The sequence below is a fragment of the Sinocyclocheilus anshuiensis genome, unplaced genomic scaffold, assembly GCF_001515605.1.
Source record: "Sinocyclocheilus anshuiensis isolate Anshui unplaced genomic scaffold, SAMN03320099.WGS_v1.1 scaffold256, whole genome shotgun sequence".
Taxonomy (NCBI): Eukaryota; Metazoa; Chordata; class Actinopteri; order Cypriniformes; family Cyprinidae; genus Sinocyclocheilus; species Sinocyclocheilus anshuiensis.
In genome coordinates, this window is record NW_015558587.1 from 1192743 (window position 1) to 1208156 (window position 15414).

A 15414-nucleotide genomic window follows, 5' to 3' on the forward strand; every position below is an offset into this window, starting at 1 on the left:
AAAAGCCTCAAAAAAAAAAAAAAAGTAATATATATATATATATATATATTTTCCCCAAACATATATAAAACAGAAAAAAAATGGTTTTCAACATAAAAAAGATTATTTGGATTTAATAGCAATATCTAGAAACTGAATTTTTACCTTTGTATGAACAAAATGAATGTTTGCAAATTTCAAAATAAATAGAATAAATAAATAAAATAATAAATAAATAAATAGAAAGAATAAATAAATAAATAAATAAATAAATAAATAGAAAGAATAAATAAATCCTCATTTGCCAAAATAAATAAAAATATGCTACTGACCTCTAAATGTCTGACTTGGACAGGTGTTATTTTATTTTTATCATCAGTTCTCTTTTTAGATTTAATTTTTAAGTTTTAGTAATATTATTGTGCTTTTTATATTAATTTTAAGCCATTTTACATATTTTATATATATTTGGTCAAATATATCTAGGTCTATATGTCTTACTGTCACTTTTGATCAATACATTGGTCCTTGCTGAATAAAAGTATTAATTTCTTTCTTTACTTCAAATAATAATAATAACAAATGACCCCAAACTTTTGAATGGTTGTGCATCTTCAAGTCTGATCCCAGCACAGCTCTCCTCAACAAGCGGCTTGTTTTTAAATCTCATTCATGTCTGTAGCACAAACAGCGTAGGACGAGCTGTGCTGAAGTTTAACACTGAGGGTTATGGCTTTGCTCAAATCTATAAATATGAGCAACAGAAACAGTGATGGCTTAGCAAAGAGCACTAATAAAATAACCACTTGTGATATAAATGACTATTACTCTTGTTTCAAACCGAGTGACATCATCGCAAGCCCGATTTCCCACACTCCTGTTTCCGGTAACTGGCTCAAAGGCCTTTGTGTCCTTGTTACCACAGGCAAATGATGCTGTCAGACGGGGCTCTTCATGGACGGATGACTGCCAAAGAGCACTCGTCCAGCCCAGAGTAAAACACAAAAACCACTACAGCACCAAACATGAAGATGACAGTCTGCAGCGAATGATGTGGATGGGAGGAAAGGCAATGACACAGCCGTGGAGGTGGCAGCTTGACTCAGAACATATGCTGAGCTCTCGGCTCTCTCACACACACACACACACACACACACACACACACACACATATATATATATATAGAAAGAGAGAGAGAGAGAGAGAGAGAGAGAGAGAGAGAGGGAGAGAGAGAGAGAGAGAGAGAGAAATTTTGAATTAGTTTCTACTTTTAATATTTTCACTTTAATTTTCCAACCATTTTCTTTTGTTTGTCATTTTTTAAAATATGTATATCGAGTTATTTTATTTATTAGTTTAAGTTTATTTAGTTTTAGTTACTTTAGTGCTTTAAGATAAACAAAAATGAAAAATAAGACAACTTTATGTTTTTTATATTTCATTTCAGTAAACATTTATTTTCAAGTAACAATTTCTTGATCGAGAAGCCATTTCACCAAGGAAGAAAAATCACAATTCCCATTTCATGCCAACTTTAAAAGCCTCCCCACTACCCAGTTAATGCTCAAAGTCTATTGAAACACAAAAAATAGATATAATTTAAACTGTCAATTACATCAATCTGCATCACTTTATTTACACATAACTGTGGTAAACAATTTAGGCTTCTTATACATTTTTGTTCTCTTGATTTTGGGGTGAAACATGACCTAGACGTTTCTTTTGTATTGAGAAATACACGTTTACTGCTACGTCGTCATCTAATGATAACCGTACCATTTTAAACACCACTAAACATAGTTGATGATTAACTTGTGATAGCATCATCTCTTCAGTATGCTCCCATTTAGTGATGCTCTTATTGCTTGTGTTTGCGCAGAAGCGGCTGTCATTGACATAAGTGCATGCACAGAATAAATAGCTCTTCTACCATTTACACGGAGTCTGTGTGCACAGCAGCGCAGTGAGACACCACATCCCAGCAGAAACTAAGTTTGTGATTATGCAAAGAGCATTCAAGAAAGGTTTTTCTAAAGTGCACCTAGCAGGAATACATTAGCTCCATTCGCTGTCTTTCTGTCCACAACTGACACAGCAGACAAACCATCACGAAACCCCACTGAACTGTAATATCATAAGCATAAAGATTGTATCTAATGCTGAATTCACCTGCTGAAGTTGATGAGTCCTCCAGGGCCGTCCAGACTCATGAAGTTGTGGCGCAGGTTGAGGTGTGTGACGTCCTGGCAGTAGAAGAGATACTCAGGCACTTCCTCCAGACTGTAGCAGGACAAATCCACCAGACTGATAGTCTGAGACACCACCTACAAAACACACAGCTCATCAACATCCCACTCTTTACACACCCATATGCTGCGATACGGCTAATATCAAAATAAGGTTATGCATGACGCAAAGCCTAACCATGGGAAAATCAGTGTACTGCAAGGCCTTGGCTTCAATGCTTTATTGCTTGAATTAAATGGTGGACCAATGGTAAAAGACAACCAATGTTATGCAAACATGTATTTATTTATTTGTTTATTATTTAGTTAGTTAGTCCAATAAACCATTTTCTGACTGTTATTTCATGTCAGGTTGTAATAAGAATTACAATCTTTTGTTCACCAAGAAATACAGTTTATTTATCAGCTACATTAAAATGTGGTTCCATCCAATCAGATTTTTAAGCTGCAAAAATCATTGCGGTGACATCATCATTCAGTCAAAATGCCTTAGGATTATAATGAAATAAAGTCTTAATATGATACAGAAGCAGTTTAGCATAATCTTTATTCATTTCTATTATTATTTATAAAAAAAGGGTTAAAGTAGGAAAGCAACTTTACTTAAAAATATTACTAATATTACAACAAGCAAACGGAAAATGCATGATGTTTGTAAAAAATAATTTTTACAAATCAACTCTGCTTTAAAATATTACTAATATTACCATAAACAAACTCTAAAAATGCATAATATTTGTAAATAATAATGATAATATTTTTACTTTTGAAAATATATTCAGGGAAAATCATAACTTTTGTTATCATAACTTTTGCACATGGTACAATATTAAAACAATAAATAAATAAATAAACAATAATAATTGCCTCCGACCCCTAAATGTCTGACTTGTACCACTGTTATTTCAGTATTATTTATATACTATTGATTCAGCTTTTATTTTTATATTTTCAGTTTTAGCAATTTTGTTATGCGTTTACTATATTTTTTTTTATAAAAAAAAAAAAAAAAATGTATTCACCTTTATTTTTATTTCAGCTTTAGCTTAAACTCAACTCAAACTTAGGTTTTAGGTTTAGGTTTTTCCATCTAATATTTAGGTTTTATTTCAGCTATATTTCAATTGAGAAAAATGATTTTTAATCATTTTAGTTTTAGCCAACAATGACTTGAACTGAATTAAAAGGCTCTTTTATTATGGAGTCGATCAGAGCTCACAGCACAACGGCTGTAGCGACGCACATTAGACACACAAACGCTCTCTTTCTCATCTATCATGCCACCTCAAACAGCCCTTTACCGCAGGATCACCCTCGCACACAATTGTGCAGAATGCGTTTTGCATTATTCAGGACGGTTCTGGCGTTGGGCAGCTCTCTGTGCTCTCCAGAGATGGTCAGACCTCATTAGACTCCAGAGATGCAGCCAGAGTTTGGAATGCCAATTAATTAGATGATTAAGACAAATGAGGACCAACCGAGCACAGAGAAACCAAACAAAAAAGCAAACATACAAGTTCAGGACAATAAATGTGCGTGTTCAAGACACAGACAGCTGTTTCAGCAAAGCTGTTCACTGCAGGCGGCGGGGATGGAAAATACAAACACGTACACAGTCTGTGAGGGGTTTTTTTATTGCAAAATTGAAAGAAGAGAAAACACTGATCAGCTGTTGAATCACTGTGGGCCTGCTAATGAAATCTTAATGCATGTCTAGATTAGATAAAGCACATTCACTCACTTTAGAAGCCTGCCGGTGCCAGCGCTGGTAGTCGGTCAGCGTGTCAAAGTTAACGTAGTAGGTCTGAGCCTGCGGTCCGGCGGAGCTGAACATCAGACAGTGCTGCCTCCGCTTCACCTCCTCCACCTGAGCCAAGAAAGCAAGGTTTCACCTGTCAACTGTTGGTAATGGAGACACTACATGCTTTGAAAAAACTTTTAGTTCTTCCTCAGAAGCAGCTATTCTGTCTCAGATATTATGGAAATCATATGCTTTCAAAAATATACTTAAAGGAATTAAGTAATCCACACGGCTATATTTGTAGTAATAGCCAACAATACATTGTATGGGTCAAAATTATCGATTTTTCTTTTATGCCAAAAATCATTAGGATATTAAGTAAAGATCATGTTCAATGAAGATATTTAGTACATTTCCTACCGTACATATATGAAAACTCGCATTGCACTTGACTTCATTTGGACAACTTTAAAGGCAATTTTCTCAATATTTAGATTTTTTTGCACCCTCAGATTCCAGATTTTCAAATAGTTGCATCTCAGCCAAATATTGTCCTATCCTAACAAACCATACATCAATGGAAAGCTTATTTATTCAGCTTATTTATTCAGATGATGTATAAATCTCAGTTTCGACAAACTGACCCTTATGACTGGCTTTGTGGTCCAGGGTCACATATGAGTCCGCTTCCAATGAAAGTCCATCCTCTGTTGTCCTCTCAAATTAAAATCCACACACATACACTATGTATACACAAAAGTATTGGGACACCAATGACTTGTGCATATGGCTACAGTCATTTTAGACACTTCCAAAACTGTTGCAACAGAGATGGAAATACAATTTCTGAATACATGAATTATGATTCCATCTTTGTTGCCACAGTTTTGGAAGTGTCTTTTTCTGTTCTAAAGAAGGGGGTGTCCCAATACATTTGTCCATACAGTGTATGTACAAGTCATTGGTGTTTGGTGATGAGTCTTTGGCTCAAGGTCTTCATTTAAAGTCACACCAGAGGTGTTCAGCTGGCTTTCTGCAGAGCAGTCAAGTTCTTCCACACTGACTGAATCAATCATTTCTTTTTGAACCTTGCCTTATACACAGAGGCATTGTCATGTTAGAATAGAAAAGTGTCCCGTCCAAACTGTTGCTGTAAAGTTAGAAGCACACAATTCCCTAGAATATCATTATATGCTTTAACATTAAGATTTGCACTTATGGAAATTACTCAAGTAGTCAAACCTGTTCATTAGAAGGAGGTGTCCCAATACTTTTGTCCATATAGTGTATTTTGTTTAGAACTGTTTTGGCTTCATAAACGGTGCTTGATCTGTGCATATTTCTCTCCGGATTCAGACCAGATGACTTTTTCACTGGAGAAAGCAATATTATGCATAGAGGCTTGAAGCAAGTTTGAAGTTAAAAACATCTTAAAGGGATAGTTCACCCAAAAAAAAAACCCTCAAGCCATCCTAAGGGTATATGACTTTCTTCTTTCAGACAAATACAATTGGAGTTATATTAAAAAAATATCCTGGCTCTTCCAAGCTTTATAATGGCAGTGAATGGTGGTTGAGGTTTTGAAGCCCAAAAAAATGCATCCATACATCATAAAAAGTGCTCCACACGGCTCCAGGAGCTTAATAAAGGCCTTCTGAAGCGATGCGTTTGTGTAAGAAAAATATCCATATTTAAAACTTTACAAACCGTAATCTCTAGCTTCCGCTAACTGTGGTTCACGAGAGAGTGGCGTTCCAGCGGATGACGTAGGACGTAGATGTAGCATAAGCTCCGGTGAGAAGTGACGAAAACAAAACACCGGTCACAAATTAGAAATACAAACCAAGGATTTGGAAAGAAAAATGGAGGATTTCGATATTAGCCAAGAGGAGACTGGTTTTCCTTTGCTGTAAACAAAGCTTGGATCTTGCGAAACTAGCATGTTCTCTAGCTTAAGAAAAATGGATTTGTTTCTTACAAACATGCAGCTTTTCACTTCACAAGATCCATCTTGGATGAACTGAGGGCGAGTAAAAATTTTCATTTTTGGATGAGCTATTCCTTTAAGTGTGAACTAAATGTAATATGCTTTCAAACTTGATTTCATATTAATTGCATTTAAAATTAAATGTAATATAGTGCTTTTTTGAGCTTATATGCAAGTGCATTTCCTTTCTCCATCACAACTTTTTAATCTGAAGAATTCATGCAAGTGCTCGACTGCCAGACGTCCACTTCAAGTGTATTACAACAGACTGAAGCTGAAATGATTCGGAGCTGAAAGTATTGTGTGTGGTAATCGACAGCATGCCACACATACTGTCCACAGACATAAAGTGGAAAACAACCCAGAATGTTCCTTTAACACACACTGGAGAGAAAGGTCTGATTGTCGTGTGTCTCCCTCCCTTCCCTCCTCATCCTCATTCACTCACAGCTGTGTTGCTGCATCTGCTCTCTGTTATCTGTTCCTGGAGCCCGGGGCGCGCGCGTGCGCGCGTGTGTGTGTGTGTGTGTAGGTGTCTGTGGACCCCTACCTTCCCACCGACCAGGGGTAGGATGTGCATCTTGCCAGTCAGGCTGTCCTTGACAGAGGCAACGATGAGACTCGTCCCGCACAGGATGACCTGCCGCTCGGCCCATTTATGGAGCTGCGTCTTTCCCTTCCTGACGCTGAACACGCCTTTCAGAAGAGTCCGCTCCTGCTGGTCTGCGTTCACCGGTTTCTCTGTGCAAACACACACACACAACAGTCAACCAACTGCCATTTACAGTATATATGTGACCCTGCAACACAAAACCAGTCATAAGTAGCACCGGTATATTTGTAGCAACAGCCAACAATACATTGTATGGGTCAAAATTATCGATTTTTCTTTTATGCCAAAAATCATTAGGATAATAAGTAAAGATCATGTTCCATGAAGATATCTTGTAAACTTCCTACCATAAATATATCGAAACTTAATTTTTGATCAGTAATATGCATTGCTAAGAACTTTATTTGGACAACTTTACTTTAAAGGCGACTTTCCCAATATTTAGATTTTTTTGCACCCTCAGATTCCAGATTATCAAAAAGTTGTATCTCAGCCAAATATTGTCCTATCCTGACAAACCATACATCAATGGAAAGCTTATTTATTCAGATGTATAAATCTCAATTTAAAAAAAATTACCCTTATGACTTGTTTTGTGGTCCAGGGTCACATGTCACATGTATATATGTCAGAGTACAGATATAATTTATCAAACTAAACCGGTATATATTCCCACACAGAAGTCGATCCCACAATGCAAAGGTGTTCTGTCAGTGCATTTCTTTCTGTGCAATTGCTAGGGAGTTTTGTTTCTTGGGTCAATGATGTAGAGGTCAATGGGTCAAAAGTGTCCTTTATGAAGAAAAAAAAAACGTTTAAAACACATGACAAGTTCTTTGTCAAGTACTCTTTGCATTCATGTCTTTGCAAAACGGTTATACTAAAGTTTAATGAAAAGTTTCAATTTAATGACTCCAGAAAAGTCATGTGGTGTAGCCATAAAGTCAAATGTAATAACATATTTCCTTGCATCTTGAATACATACTTGCTTAAAATGTTATTAAAATAGTGGTGACACTTTATAATAAGGTCACATTAGTTAACTGCATTAGTGCAACATGAACTAACAATGAAAAATACTTCTAAAGCATTTATTAATCTTAGTCAAATTTCAACATTTACTAATAATACATTAATAAAATCAAGTTGTATCTGCCAACATTACTTAACGGAAGTGAGTTAACTAACAATGAATAGTTAATGGACAATATTGATAGTTAATGTTAGTTAATACAATAACTAATGTTATCTAATATGTCCTTATTGTAAGTGTTACCAAAATACTTTTAAAATGATTCAAAGTATTATTTTATGAATTATGATGTTTTGGAGAGTCATACCATTATATTCGATGACCTAAACTAACTCTTAACTAACCTATAGTAAAAAGGACAAATTATGTAATATTTTAAGAGCCTTGACAACCTCACACAGTCAAGAGGGTTTTTCCCATGTTGGTTGCACCAATAGACTGTAAGGTTGCACCACATTGACAAATGTTTTTCAAATATTAATTAAAAATGAAGGATAAATGATAAAATAATAATAAAAAAGTCATAAAAGATTGTGCCAAACTACATATTAAAAATAATATCAATAATATGAATAAAATACATAAAAAGTATTTTGTTCTTTTAATCTTTTTTCTTCATTATGATATCAGGATACATGCATCACACTCACTTTATGCCTCCTAAAAAATATTAAAATGAAAACATACTCAACATAGAAAAGGTGTATTGAATTGCCTGTATGTAGGGCCCTATGATTTCCGTGATGCGGAAAACATGGATGGAATCGCGGAATCCAGTCATAAAAACGGAATTTACTGAATAACGCGGAATGTCACGGAACTTTGAATTAATTAATCAAAAGTAGGTCATTACACTTAAATCAAATTGCTTTATGGACTAGTATATGTAAATATTAAGCTGCAAAATTACTATTTAAATATGAATCCTGCATTTTCTCTGTGTGAATGAATGGCGCAGATGTGCGGTTTCATTTACTACACACATGCGGCGATGTCAGCATCTGTTGTCTCACTAAATGAGGACAGAAATACAAGAACAACATCTCCAAAATTGTTCTGAGAGTCACTTCATGAGCATTTCACCATTCGAGTAAAACTAGTGTCATAACATATACACACAGAAATGTAAAGGTATTCACGGCAACCTGTCAAAATAAAAGTTCGGTTTGACTTGAAGACACTGTGCCAGAAATATATGAATATTGTTACTATTGTACTACTACTACTAAAATTATTAAACTTATTTTTTAAGTAATAATCACACAACATTTCTTCCATGTTTTAATTTAAAAAGTAAAGTTTATTTAATTTTCAGTAATTAAAAGATAAATGAAATTAATGTTTTATGCTTTCATTTGACAACCAGAAAAATCTAAATACACAACACAGAATTTCTGAGGGGGAAAAAAACCATCTCAAAAGGCTATTTTAAGAATTAATTTTAATAAATTAGGTTGGGTTTTTTTTTTTGTATTAAAATAATTAGACATGCTAAAACAAAGAATTTGTCAACACTAAAACATATGGTGGGAAACAATAAAACATTTCATAGGGCCCTAAACATGTAATTTTTGTTAAACTATTAATAGATTGATGCGAAATTGTATATATTTCATGATTTTAAAATCATGAAAAAAAAGTAGTAAAGAAAAAATGGAGTCCAGAAAATTTTTTGGCAAAAAATAAAATGGAATTTGGGAAAAAATAAATTGGATTTCATAGGGCCCTATGTATGTATGAATTGTATTGTTTTAATTAATTCATATTTTCCATTTTAATAGAGGAAAGGACAAGTAATTAATCTTTCATTTAGTGGAAAGTGGAGTGGATGGTATTTTGGTAACCTTTTGAATATATATTTTATTTTTATTAGCAGCCCTGGTGTGTGACATCATATCCTGTTGCTGATATACAATACAGGCAACATGTTTATTACCAACTAAAGCTAAAGCTAAAGCTAATATCATTTTCAGTAACTAAAATAAAGCTGAAATCAAATAAAAAATTATATTTAAGAAAATCAAATTAAAATTTTAAATAAGCTGAATTAAAAAAATATTAAAAATGAAACTGAAATATAAATAAAAGTATATATAATTCAAAATATTAATAATATAATGTAATATTATATTAATTATACTAAAATAACACACTGGTTGCAGGGTCTGAAGTAATTTGCATGCTAGTGTCACACACACACCGTGGGCAGTAGCAAGTATGGAGCAGAAACAGAAAGTAATGTCATGCATCATGTACAGCTCAATCATTAACCAATATAGCTTGTAACTGTAGATCAGCTCAAAGGCTGAAGAATTTCAGATCATTACAAACAACATACATTTTGCAATAGTTATTAACCAATAAGAGTATATCTTAAACTGAGTGGAAGCCAATCTTTGGATTTATTGGTGAAGTCTGCAATATTCTGGATGTTAAAATATTCTAGCCTCATATGCAGAGAGCGGCTGTAAGTAAAGCATGCGCAGGTTGACCTTCTGAAGAGTGTAAACACTGTGACACTGTGCTGCTTTCAAAACACAGTTCTGTTTGTTTGAGCTTTCCGACAACTTCTGACTCGAGCGCTGGCGTGAGTTTGCGCATTGTGTACTTCCTAATTCCTTCGAAAATAGTAGCCTATGTGACATGGTATTCTACATGCTTTAACCTTTCAAAGAATAATATATGTCACATGACCTCCTTACACTGCATGTTCTAAGTAACCATCTCAGAAACATTTTTTTTTAATGTAAAAAAAAAAAAGGTCATGACCTTCGGAAGGTTTATATATGGTGAATCTGCCACATACACTATATAAATTCAATTTAGTTCAAGTCAAGTTTATTTGTATAGCGCTATCACAATGCATATTTTTGTACTGTGCTGTTTAAAAGCAGCTTGTACAGAAAATGTTTGTTTCAATGTTACACTCGACTATTTTGGCAATATTTGAATGTTTAAAATTAGCATTTAATGTTTTCTTTTTTGATTAAAATATAATCAAAAATGTATTACATTCAATTATTACAAATATTGTAAATGAGTAACTTTACTGACATCAGTACTTAGAGAGAACATTAAATGAAGCACTCTTGAGAGTCATTTTAGCATTATTTACACACTATTAAAGTAGCCTAATCATTAATATTTTGAGTTAGTTTTTAATTTTAATATTTAATATTTTAATTTTATTTTAAATCTGCGGTCATTTTGTTTTGTGCTTTTGTAATTTTTATTACTTTGACTTTTGTTCTTTATTTTTTGATACAGATTTTTTTCATTACTATTTTAATTTTAGTCATTTTAGTCCTTTAACTTATTTATTTAGTTGACAAATTTTCATTCAAGTAATTTTTGTGTACATTTTCTGCATTAGTTTACATTTTCATCTAATATTTATATTTTACTTTATTTCAGATTTTTTTCAGTTACATAAACAATTCGGGTTTTTTTTAAATGGTTTTAGTTAACAATAACAACACTGACTCAATCATTTGTTTCGAGAGCAGGCTCTGAAGACTCATTTGCTTGTGAATCAGACTACACTAGTCGCACTGCATCTTTTTTGTGTCTGCAGCCTGCAATGACATCTCAATAAAGACATGTGTTCATTTCTCCTACGTTGTAAAAAAAATTAATGCTAATTGTCTTTTTTTTTTTTAATGCTACAGTAAAAACCTGATAATTGGTTAACAGTAAGTTCACTGTATACAGTAGGAAACTGTAATGATCTCATGGGAATTTTAATTGTATTTTAAGGTTGTTGTCTGGTTAAAAAATAATAATAATAATAATAACTTTAGTTATTTTAGGTAATGATATATATATATACACTTTTTACTGTAAATTTAAGATCAGTCTAAACAACGGAAAATGTGGCTATCGTATATTTAATGGTGTTTTACCGTAAATTTCACTGATTTTGTATTATTATTATTTTTTACATACCGATAACCTTTTCTGTCATCTAACGGAAAAATTAATAATAATTTAATAACACTTAGAACTTCTAAATGAATATCCATTTTTCATACTGTATATAATTTTGTGATGCCTAAATATCACCCATTTTATTGCTGCATCCCCAAATATATAAAAAAGTCTTAAGTCTATAAAAAAACGGAGGAAATTATAATTAAAAATATAAATACTTAAAATTGCATATAAATAAAAAACATGCCATTTTTAGCATTTATATTTTTAATTACAATTTCCTCCGTTTATTGTGAAAAACACACCTTTATTATTTTACACTAGATTTTGACGGAATATTTCATCTTGCTTTAAACATTTTAAATTATAGTCTGCTTATTGTTTCAGCCAGAATTTTAATATTGCTGCATCCCTATTAAAATGTTTTATAAAAACATATGCATATGCAAATTTACATTTACTTGGCAACATGGCTTTTTCAAAGCAAATACATAAATAAACGGTTATTAAATTTTAGCGAAAGCCTTGAAAAAAATACTGAGATGGACTTTCCAGCTTACTCTCCTCACATGCACTGACACATACACGTGCAATGGCACTAAATGAGCACTACGTCACCAAACCCATTTCCATCCAACATCTAAGAAAAGTAAAAGCCTGCCTAGTCAGCAGAGATCTGACCGCACGTCTCTGCTCATTCTGCTGGATGACCACCTCAATGAGTCATGGGAATCCGTGACACCAGAGCTCATCACACAGCAATGCCAAAGTGCTGAGGCCAAACGAAACACACCACACCAACCAACCAATAACCGTCAGCACAGACACTGGATGACCAACACAAGATCCAGCCCAAAACAGACACAGAGTGAACTCACAACGGATTCATTCAGGAATAGGGTCATTGCTCGGAGAAAGAAAGCTAAAAGTGCTAACTTCAAATACTCTGTGTTAAGAGAAAAGACAGCTGATTGTGACTGGGGTGAATCCAGACTTTAAAAACAGCTTTGTGGGCAAACCATGCTTTCAAATGACTGAAGGAACAAACGTAAAGGCTGAAATGGCAGCTTACTCTTTCTAGGGTAAATCTCTGTAAACACGTCAACATATTCATCACAGAAAACATCAAAGAAATAATTATTGATCTATTTACTGATTGATTTATGGTGCATTGTGAACAGTGCTATTATTGATAACGGAAACTAAAATTAATTTATTTTAGTTTTTAGTTAATTTATAAAAATGTATTTATAACTATTAATTGAATTGAATTAACAGAAATTTAATTTAAAACTACAATTAATTAATTAATTTAATTAATTAAAATGGAGCTGAAATGAAATAAAATAGTAGATGAAAAACATCTAATATTTATATTTATACTTAAACTTATTTCATTCAGTTGCCATTTCTATAAAAAAAAATAAAAAAAGTGTTTTTCCTCAGAGCTGCGAGATATAAACTCACAATTTCAAGTTATAAAGTCGGAATTGCATGATATAAACTCGCAAATCTAAAAAATAAAGTCAAGTTAGCAAAATATTAACACTTTGTTTCTCTTTATTTATCTGATTTGCATGATTATATCTCACAATTGCGAGAAAAAAAGTCAGAAAGTCATAATTGCCTTTTCATGATTTATTCAGTGATGGAAACAGGCTTCCATACATTTCTAATTGGCAAGTGGAAGTACTAAAATTACTAAAACTGAGAAAAAAAAAAAAACTACACAGAAACACCAAAATTGACAAAAACACCTGACAAAATTACTAAATTACTATTACTTAAACTAAAATAAGTATATTTCTTATAAAATAAGTCTGTCAAACGATTAATCGCGATTAATCGCATCCAAAATAAAAAATTATATATATAGCTTATTTTTTTAATTAATTTTAATTCAATTCATTTTTTTTATTTAAAAATTATTTAAATTTTTTAATGAAATTTGACCCGAATGATAAGATTCACCTGCTCTAGGAAATCTTTAATGGCTAAAGAAATCCAAATCAAAACAGAATATCAAATCAAACATCTTGTCTATCAAGAAGGGTGTCAGCAAGCACTTCTTAATATGCAGGATGCATTTACTTCTGTATTATCATGGAAATCTAACGTAGATATGTAAGGATGAGCATATTTCACCTGACAATAATTGTCACATCATATGATTGCATTCCCATCATTCAACCAGGGGTGCTAGAAATCACATGACCAATGCCATACGAGTGACTGTAAAGAGGAGTCTATCCTAGCGTGCTAAATCTCAGTGAGCTCAGCTGTCTGACGTCATAGCGAGCGATCTGGAAAAACACGGACAGAGAGACTGAAACTGTACAAGCCACAAGAGCGCAGAAATGAAATACACTTTCCTCCTGAATCTCCGCTAATAGAACAACACTGTTACTGAGTGATAATGCTCTGAGATACATTAGAGGCCAACGCGATACGCTTTCCATGTGGTAAACAAGCCAGCACTCAATTACACGCAGGAGTCCTCCATAATTGCAGGAGAAGAGCCGCCACAAGAGCGCAGAAACGAAATACACTTTCCTCCTGAATCTCCGCTAATAGAACAACACTGTTACTGAGTGATAATGCTCTGAGATACATTAGAGGCCAACGCGATACGCTTTCCATGTGGTAAACAAGCCAGCACTCAATTACACGCAGGAGTCCTCCATAATTGCAGGAGAAGAGCCTGTCTGAGAGCAGATGAAAGCATGACATGGACGCCTAAATGGCAATCCTGGAAGTCAATCTTCAGCTGTACAGTGGCTGCCAGACAGCAAAGATGTGGCTCGCCCACATTAGAGAAGCCCACGGTAAACCCATTCATCCTAGTCCTGGCCTTCATGCCTCCAGCAGATATTACACTCGATGATGATGTTGCTAGTCCTGCCATGAAGAAGAGTGAGAGAGAGCCATGAAACCCTTCATTTCAAGTGTAAATGCATCTGAATGTTCAGGCCACATGTGCAAACTTTAGTCCTCCCAAATAGAAAACTTTTAAGGTCCTTGCACACGGAGTCCAAACTTTTCGTATGCGTTTTTCCGTATTCGTCATCCTTTCTTCTCAAAATGCTTGCTACGGATGCGAAAATGCAGAAAATCAAACCTGATCCGAATTTTTTTTATTATGGACAAAAGTTTCTGTTTTATTTACTTAAAAAAAACATTTTTGTTTTTTTGTTTTTAACAGCCGTTGCCTTTTACACTACAATCAACGAAGCTATTTATGTCTGACTTTAAAATTATTGTCACTCAGAATTTGCTAGTAAATTTCACAAATAAATTACAAAGAAATGGCAAGAAACTTTAAATTAAATGTGATTCTAAGTAGAAAAACTGAACTAGTATTTTTTTTGTTTCACAACATACTCCAATAATCTTCAAAAATTCATTTTTTACAGTTTAACAGCCATTGTCTTTTGCACCACATCGCCGAAGCAATATCACTTTGACTTTAAATTTATTGTCACTCAGAATTTGCTAGTAAATTTCACAAAGAATTACAAAGAAACTGCAAGAAACTTTAGATTAAATGTGATTCTAAGTCGAAAGACTGAGCTAACTGCAAGTAACATTGAATTAAATCTGAAATTTTGAAGTAGAAAGACAAATTATATTTTCTTGTGAAACATACTCCAATAATCTGTTTTATTTACTTTAAAAAATATTTTTTTACAGTTTAACAGCCGTTGCCTTTTGCACCATAGCAACTTTAGCCACCTCTTGTTTTCGGTTTTTACGAGCCAAGCGCAGCACAACATCAGCATTATCAGGGAAGTTACTTTTGCATATAGCACAGTAAAAAAATAAAAATCTGTGACATTTACGGTAAAATACCGGCAGCTGTGGTTGCCAGAACTTCACCGTAAAAAA

The 15414-nt window shown here is 33.5% G+C and overlaps 1 pseudogene; it reads right to left on the reverse strand.

Annotated features, from left to right (window-relative positions):
- LOC107679893 (PH domain leucine-rich repeat-containing protein phosphatase 2-like) overlaps positions 1 to 15414 on the reverse strand; it is a 70576-nt pseudogene that overhangs the window by 28246 nt on the left and 26916 nt on the right.